We start from the raw sequence: 9,133 nt of genomic DNA, 5'->3' as shown, positions 1-9,133 counted from the left end.
GGGGGTTTTAAACTCACAAAAGACAGATTAACAAGATAAAAGACTAATTTTAATCATGTGCTTTTATTAAGGTACCTGCCAGAGTTCACAGAAAAATGTGGCTCAGAGAGGCAGTTAGAGGCCTGGCCCATGTGGCTCCGTTGGTTGGACCATCCTCCTGTACACCAAAAGGTGGCAAGTTCTATTCCTGGTCAAGGCACACGCTTAGGTTGTGGGTTTGGGGTGCATATGGGAGGCAACTGATCAATGTCTCTCTCTCTCTCTCTCTCTCTCTCTCTCTCTCTCTCTCCCTCCCTCTCTCTCCCTCTCTCTCTGTCTCCTCCCTTCCTCTCTCTAAAGTCAATAAAAAGCACATCTGGGGTGAGGATTGGAAAAGAAAAAAAGGCAGTTAGAATGTGGGGCTTATATACTATCTTAACAAGGGAAGGGGAGGAGAGGGGGCACATAGGGGAAAACAAATAACTGAGGAAAGATAAATAGGCTCTTACCTAGAGTAGATGAGGGCTGTGATCGTTTTGTGACAATGCCTGTTTAGGTGTGATGGTAGCTTCTCTCCCGTGATGAATGTTTTCCCTGATTGCTCCCAGGCAAGGCAATTTATGACAACTGAATTCTTTTGAGTTCTTTTGGAAGGCTCTGCTTTTAGGCAGAAAAGATGTTCAGGAACTCAAATGCCCTCTGCTAAAAATATTTATGTCACAGGAACTCAAATGCCCTCTGCTAAAAATATTTATGTCACAGAGGCATATTGTGGACCCATTCAAGGCCTTGTTCAGGAAAATGTGCACTCTGAGGGCAGCAGTCTCGCTATCTCCTCCTCCGTGGTGTCCCTGCATCTGACAAGGAGTCTGACACAGACATCCACAATGTGACATGTGGCTGGTGTGTAGGGATCTCTTCTGGGTGTCAGCAGCCCCAGGTTCTCCTTCTAACTGCTCATAGTAACGACAGGCCCATCACTGGCATTTAGTGAGCAGCTGTACTACACGCTGATCACTGGTCAAGGCTTTGCCTGTGGCCTGTGGGCTTGAGCTGTAACTTAAGTCGGAGTTTAACACATATTTGAGAAAAGAATAATTTAGTACATGTTCTCACTGGAGATTTTTCAAAGACGGCTGAAGCCCTTGCTGGACCCGGATATAAAACAACACTGACCTTAAAAAGCTGGCTTTTGTTAAGCTAAACACGCCTGCCTACACCTGCAGACTTGAAGCATGAGTGAGAAATTAATTCAACTGCCGTCTGGCTCCAAACTGCAGAACCAAGAAGAAGAAATGTGAAGCCTAAGATCTTCTTGAAAAGCAAAAACAGAGCGAGAGGCCCTGGCCCTGCAGTTCAGTTGGTTGGAGCATCATCCTGATACACCAAGGTTAAGGGTTCGATTCCCCAATACAGGCTCTCTAAAACTCAATAAATAAAAATTTTGAAAAAAAAAAGCAAGAGGTTTCCGAGGCTTCCACATCCAGATCACCTCACTAAAAACATGGCAGTCAGTGTCGGGTCACTGTCTCCAAGGTGGGTTGGCATTTGTGCCTTTTACTTACTGTGTTGCTCCAGATCTAGACAGTGCGGGGCACGCCCTAGGCTCTCTCCACAAATATCTGCGGAATGAATTAATTCCAAGCCTGGATTTCAAGTCTAAGAACTCCAAAAAACTGTGCTCTCCACCGAGGGCCCTCAGAAGATCTGCATTGGGAAGTAAAAGTCGGTAACCTCTGAGAGCATCCTAAGAGAGACCCCAAGGGAGGCTGCGGGGTGCGGCCCGGGGAGTTGGGATAACCAGTCACGGCCCGCACGTGCGCGGGATCCTGCCTTCTGTCCCCACAGGCCGCCTGCGACAACTTTGAGGCGGAGTCCGGAATGATTCTACGACTTTCTTCTGTTTGCACGCAGCTTACAGCTCTTGGAAAGCCTATTTTAAAATAATTCTAAAAAGAATTAGTAATGGCATTTAAAAAAAAAAAAAAAAGTGGAGAAAGAAAAAGAGCCTCTGGCCCGTACGGGGATCGAACCCGCGACCTTGGCGTTATTAGCACCACGCTCTAACCAACTGAGCTAACCGGCCACCCGGCGTTTGATCGCCGCCACTGCATCTATGAGGATTTTACGCCTGCGCACGGCCGCAAGCTGGCCAAACGTTACCAGGCTGATTCTGCAACGCAGGTTTCCACCGGGCTCCCGCAGCGCTGTCATCACTCCCTTTGGCCGGCTGAAAAACTTAAGACGCTGGGGTTTTCAAGAAGAAAGGAAGCGGTTTCTTAGAACAAATAGGAGTCTTCCACGGGGCCAGTGAAAGTTGAACTTTGGAGCCTTAACTGGGGAGAAAGATTTTCAAATATTGCAACTCAGTGCTATTTTTATCTCAGAACCTTTGCAGCTTGGAAACTTCATGTACCCAGCACTTTGGGTATGGCTAAATAAAGCTTATTATTAAATATCAGAAAACCGGAGAAAGGACAACAGAACCACCGAATTAACCACCGCTCAATAACAACCGCCGCTGGGGTCTTGGCATCCTTCCTGACAATTTTTTTTTTTTTCACTGTACAGGTATATATAGTTCAATGTAACCTTGTTTAAAAGAATATAATTTTTAATCTTGCTTTTTGTACTTAATATTGTATCATAAGCCTATCCCTAAATAATTGCAAATGTCATTTTAAATGGTTCTTCCGTGTCTCTTCCTCCTTTTTTAATGTCTGGAAAATGTCTTCATTTTGCCTTCTGTTAACTTGCACATGAATTAATCATGAACTAGCTGCTGGATGGGCAATCGGTAGTATTCACCCTAAGGGTCTGTATGCAATAAAATAAAGGAGAAAGAAATGTTGGGAAGACAAAACTCAAACATGTCGGTTCCCCAACCTGTATGTCCCAGAGGGCACCATCTCTGAGAGGCCCTGACCACCTGCCTGCTGTGGCAGGTGCTCCAGGAGAGGGGAACAACCCGCTTTCCACACCGTCCACTCCTCTTGTCTGAATGCTCCAGAAAACTGCTCCCCAGCCAGTGTATCATCAGGGTTCCCTGCTGCAGGCAGAAAAAGCCATGTTTCATCTCAACAACAGATTTAGTTGAAAGGGTGTTAGTTAGGTAGTGCACCCCACCACCAGGAAGGCTGGAGACCTAGGTTTAAAGATTTTTTAAAATATGCTTTTATTGACATTTTTAGAAAGAGAGGAGAGAGAGAGAGAGAGAGAAACCTCGATGTGAGAAAGATACATAAATCAGCGGCCTCCTGCCTCCTGCACGTCCCCTACTGGGGGGTGGGGGGTCGAGCCCCAAGCCCGGATTTGTGCCCTGACCCAGAATCAACTCGGGACCTCTCCGTCCATGGGACGTGGCTCAATCCACTGAGCTACACCAGCGGGCTAGAGACCCATGTTTAGACAACAGCCGCTCAGTCAAAAATAGCCATTGAGCCCTGGCCGGGTTGGCTCAGCGGTTAGAGCGTCGACCTACGGTCCAGAGAGATCCGGGTTCGGTTCTCGCTGGGGGCACGCTCCTGGGTTGCATTCCCTCCCCCCCCCCCCCCGCCCTGGTTGGTCGTTCCGGTGGCGGTCACTTGATGTGTCCCTTTCACGTCGATGTTTCTCTTCCTCTCTCTCCCTCCCACTCTATCTGAACAAAAATGTCCTGGGTGAGGATTTAAAAAAAAAAAGCCATTAAGACTGATAGTGCCCTAACCCCAGGGAACCAGCTGTGAGTAAAACAGACCTAATCCTGTCCACTGGGAGCTCCCAGTTTAGCAAAGACAGGTGTTTGTCCATTTTTTGTTCAGATAGAGTGGGGGGAGAGAGAGAGAGAGAGAGAGAGAAAGAAACATTGACATGAAAGGGACACATCGAGTGGCTGCCATCCGCACAACCAACCAGGGCCGGCACAAATTGCAACCAAGGTACACATGCCCCTAGTGGGAACCAAACCCAGGTTTCTCTGGACCGCAGGCTGACACTCTAACTGCTGAGCAAACCGGCCAGGCCCAAAGATAGGTGTTAAGAGTGAGTGGAGCCCGGCTGGTGTGGCTCAGTGGCTGAGCATCCACCCATGCACCAAGAGGTCGCTGGTTCCATTCCCAGGCAGGGCACATGCCCAGGTTGAGGACCCAATCCCCAGTGGGGAGCATGCAGGAAGCAGCCAGTAGATGTTCTCTCTCATTGATTCTATCTCTCTCTCTCTCTCTCTCTCTCTCTCTCCCCCTTCTTCTCTCTCTAAAATCAATAAAGAAAAAAAAAAAGAGTGAGTGGAGAGGCTCAGGTGTGCTGGGTTCATGTAAAGCATACTGGTCATGTAGCGTTGGGCAGGTTCCTGGGACTGGGACACCTGACAGTGTTCTGAAGGTCAAGGGTGGATAAGTGTAGACCAAAGTGGGTAGAGCCCTCTGGGCAGTGGGAATTGCCGGTGATGGCAGGCATCCTGTCCATTTGCTTACACCTGAATGCCCAGAGCCTAGCACACTGTATGGAATAGTATGTGGTTAATAATAGGAGTCAGATGGATGAATCAGCTAATTCCAAAATCATCTTACATTTTCAAACAAAGTAACTTCTCTGTTAAACTCTCCCCTTCCGGCCGGGCCCTGATAGGATTGCCAGATTTAGCAAATCATTTCATATGTGTTATATAATAATACTTGGTACATGCTTATACTAAACTGGTAATTCAGCTTAAACTGGGAGTCCTGTACTGTATCTGGCAACCCTACATCCAGAGGAGCAGCCTTGGAAAGACCCATTAACCTGCACTTTTCCCCTATTCCCTCTCAACAGCCCCTCCACCCTTTTTCCTGATCCTTGCTCTCCGGGCCACGCAGCTGCCTTGGGCTTCTGTTCCTGCTTCCTGGCCCCTCTTCCTCCAGACACTGCCAAGGTCGCCTCCCTCATCTCTAGGTCTTTGCTTAAATGTCACTTATTCAGAGAATTTCCCTGACCCCTGTATTTACCATCGCAACTCACACTCAGAACCCTGCCGTTCCTGCTTTATTTCCTCCAGGATTTGCTAATTTCGTGAACTGAGAGAGGTGGGGGACACCAATCTCTACTTGGCATCACCAGCACCTGGAACAGTGACTGGTATATAGAACAGTGATGTGGCGATCGAGGCTTGTTCAGTGAAGCTAAGTCGGTGGATCATTCGTTAGAGGTCTAGCCCTGACACACGCCAGCCGGAGTTCCAGCTGCGTTTCCTGAGCCGGGGGGCGCGCCAGGCCTACGCCGCGGGGAGGCGGGGAGGTGGCGAGGCGGCGAGGCGGGGACCCTTGGTCTGGGAGACGCAGCGACTCAAGATAGACGGCAGGGGGCGCCCGAGACCTGCAAGGTCTGCTCCGCATCTGGATGCCCGGGCTCCTCCCTGGCCGCACCGATGGAGCACCCGGCGCTTGCCAGGCACTGATGTTCTCCTAACTCCTCCGACCTCTGCCGCCAGTTCTCACTCTGTCTTACAGCTAGCTCTTCCAAGACAAACAAGTCCTAGTTTTCATTCTTTGAGCTAAGAAAACAGAAGCATACATGAGCAGAATTAAACGGTACAGAGTGTTATTACTGGGGTTTTTAAATGTTCGAGAGGGGGACTTTTGTGCCTGAAGCAACCTTGGATTTTAAGTGGTTTTACCGCAACTTATAAAATTTGTCATTCTGTTTATAGATTGGAACCTGTATGAAAATAAAGACATAGTAGGTGGTGATCAAGGTTAGTTGAATGATGTCTAAGTTAACAGATCATCCCCTAGCTTGGAAGGAAACAGATTGTCTGCTAAACAGAGCCTAATGTCTGAATCCCTTGACACTGGAAAATAGGGAAAAGCTGATGATGAACTATCTGAGGAAGTTTTAGAATGAGTCAAAAGCTCAAGTGGCATTCTGCCGGTGTGGCTCAGTGGTTGAGCATTGACCCATGCACCAAGAGGTCGCCGGTTGGATTCCGGTAAGGACACATGCCCGGGTTGTAGGTGAAATCCCCAGTGGGGAGCATGCAGGGGGCGGCCAATGGATGTTCTCTCTCATCGATGTTCCTATCTCTGTCTCCCTCTCACTTTCTCTCTGTAAAATCAATAAAGGAAAAAATTAAATAAGTCATTTATTAAAAAAAAAAAAGCTTGAGTGGCTATACTTAGTGTTTCTGCAGAGTTTAAAAGCTGAGCATCTAAGATGCAAGGCGGTTCCATTTTACAAGCATCTCGAGCATGGACTAAGCATCTGGCTGCTGGCATTGTTTGAGGAGGAAAAAATAACCTTCTAAACCAAAATCAATTTGGCACCAAGGTGTGAGAGAAAGAGGAAGGTGAGAAGATGGGGTAGGCTGAGGGTTAAGGCCTGAAGATTTCAGGTGGAAGGAGATTGTATATGGGGTGAGGAATCTGGATTTATCTGTCACAGGCCCTTGGGGAGACTTGGTTGCTGTGGAGCTGGAAGAAGGAGGCTGGGACCAGCAAGAGGTGAAGTGGATAGAAAAAGAAGAGGTCTGCCAGAAACTGAGGGGTTTATAGGGGGTGAGGGGGGTAGGGTGCACCTGGGTAGTGGTTTTGCTGTTAGCTGAGAAGGGATCCCAGGAAGTCAGGTCTGGGTGAAAAATGGTGAAGTCAGCTTTGGAAGTGTTAAGCCTTATTAACAGTTGTAGGGGAGAGAATTGTTCTGGGTTTAGAAAGGAGGAAGCTTCCATAAGAGGAGGAAAGATGAATGGTGTTCTGGAAGGAGGACAAGAGAGGGGGTTGGGAACTGTAATGAAATAAAATTTCATGTTCCAGTCATCTCCTGAATGGCTTCTCAGTCTTAGGAAATAATATCTAGCATCCAAGCAACGTGGGGAGAAGAGAATTAATATGTAAATCTCTATGTGTCCTGATAAACTTTTTTTGGAGAGTGATTTAAGATCAGTCCACATTTATATTGTAGATGCCTTTTAGCCTATCATTTCCTACAGAAACAGTCACATGTGTGTTCAAAAACCTGCACACAGATATTTTGTAACGCATTGTTAGTAAGAGTAAAAATAGGAAATATAATAGGGAAGTGGCTAAAAATTCAGAGTATATCCATACTATGGAATATTATGCAGCAGTTTGTTTGTTTTTGTTCTTTTTTTTATCCTCACCCGAGGACATTTTTCCTTTTTTTTTTTGTTCAGATAGAGTGGGAAGGAGAGAGAGAGAGAGAAACATTGATGTGAAAGGGACACACCGAGTGGTTGCCACCCACACGACCCAACCAGGGCTGGGAACAAACTGCAACTGAGGTATGTGCCCTTAGTGGGAACTGAACCCAGGTCTCTCTGGACCGCAGGCCAACGCTCCAACCATTGAGCCAAACCGGCCAGGGATATGCAGCAGTTAAAAAGCATAGGGTAGCTCTATATGTGCTCATATTAAAGATGACTAGGATTTATTAAATGAAATAAGCAAATTGTAGAAGAATATAATTTTCAATTGTGGGGAACATCTGGCCAAATTCATACACAGAAATTCTGAAAAGATGCCACCCCTCTGTTACTAGTGGTTAACTGGGGAGGATGGGGCATGAGAAGGATGAAAGTACTTTGAAGGGATTACTTCAAATTTTACACTATATACTTCTGTAGTTTGACTTTTGTACAAAAAAACACGTTTTACTTCTTTAATTTTATTTATTTATTTTTATTAATCCTCACCTGAAGATATTTTTCCACTGATTTTTAGATCAAGTGGAAGGGAGGGAGGGGGAAAGAGAGAAACATCAATGTGAGAGGGATACTTCGATTGGTTGCCTCCCGCATGACCCTTACTGGTGCCAGGGATCGAACTTGCAATCCAGATACCTGTCTTTCACCCAGAATCCAACCGGAGAACCTATTGTCAGCAGGCCAACGTTCTAACTGCTGAGCCAAACTGGCCAGAGCTACGTCTTTAATTTTAAAATAATAGGAAAAAACAGGGATACCAATGTTACTCAGTAGTAAGGATGAAATGAGCAAATAAGTGACAAGGAGCTTCATAAAATGCTGAACCGATAGAGATGGTTATTTTTTAAATGTTTTTTAAATATGTTTTTATTGATTTTAGAGAGGAAGGGAGAGATAGACAGAAACATCTATGTGAGAGAAAAACATCCATCAGCTGCCTCCTGCACGCCCCCTTCTGGAGATATAGCCCGCAACTAGGCATGTGCCTTGACGGGAAAATATATATATTATTTATACACACACACACATATATATATATATATATATATATATATATATATATATTTATTTATTTATTTTTATCCTCACCTGAGAACATTTTTTTCCATTTTTTGTTCAGATAGAGTGGGAGGGAGAGAGAAGAAGAGAGAGAGAGAGAGAAACATCAACATGAAAGGGACACATCAAGTGGCTGCCACCCGCACGACCAACCAGGGACAGGGACAAACTGCAACCGAAGTACGTGCCCTTAGTGGGAACCAAACCTGGGTCTCTCTGGCCGATGCTCTAACCACTGAGCCAAACCGGCCAGAGCCATATATATATATATTTAAATCCTCACCCGAGGATATTTTTCCATTTATTTTCAGACAGAGAGAGAGAAACATCGATGTGAGAGAGACACATCTATTGGTTGCCTTCTGCAGAACCCCCAGACTCTCTAACCACTGAGCAACCGGCCAGGGCCATACATATACATATATATATATATAATCTCCACCCAGCCCCTGCTCCATTCATATGCTAATTTCTTCAACTTTGCAGTAGAATGTAAGTTTCAAGAGGTCCACACTGAGGTCTCCTTTATTATTAAAAAAATTTTTTTTCTTTATTGAGTTTAGAGAGAGAGGAAGAGAGAGGGAGAGATAAAATAGAACATCCATCAGCCAACTCCTGCATGCCCCCCACCCGGGGACTGGGCCCACAACCTGGGCATGTGCCCCGATCAGGAATCGAACTGGCAACATCTTGGTGCATGGGTCGATACTCAACCACGGAGCCACACCGGCCGGGCTGGGCGCTCCTTTATATCCCCCATTTCTGCAACAGTGCCTGGAGCTTAATTTTTGTAGAATTAAACATAAAAACTTACAAATGGACCGCTATGTACCGAACTAGTTAGTAGATGTTCAACTGTAGGATGCGACTGCAGTTGACAATTATTTAGTTTCCCCAGCCCAGTTAAAGTTCAAGGCTGTCGTC

At 46.1% G+C, this 9,133-nt stretch overlaps 1 non-coding gene across 1 annotated transcript; it reads right to left on the bottom strand.

Annotated features, from left to right (window-relative positions):
* Nucleotides 1-1,991: 1,991 nt before the first annotated feature.
* On the bottom strand, nt 1,992-2,065 carry TRNAI-AAU. The gene has a single exon. It is a non-coding gene; the product is annotated as a tRNA-Ile (tRNA).
* Nucleotides 2,066-9,133: the final 7,068 nt, after the last annotated feature.

The sequence above is a fragment of the Molossus molossus genome, unplaced genomic scaffold (assembly GCF_014108415.1).
Source record: "Molossus molossus isolate mMolMol1 unplaced genomic scaffold, mMolMol1.p scaffold_m16_p_1, whole genome shotgun sequence".
Classification (NCBI taxonomy): Eukaryota; Metazoa; Chordata; class Mammalia; order Chiroptera; family Molossidae; genus Molossus; species Molossus molossus.
The sequence above is the reverse complement of the archived record's forward strand: the minus strand, read 5'-3'. Positions and strand labels throughout refer to the sequence as shown.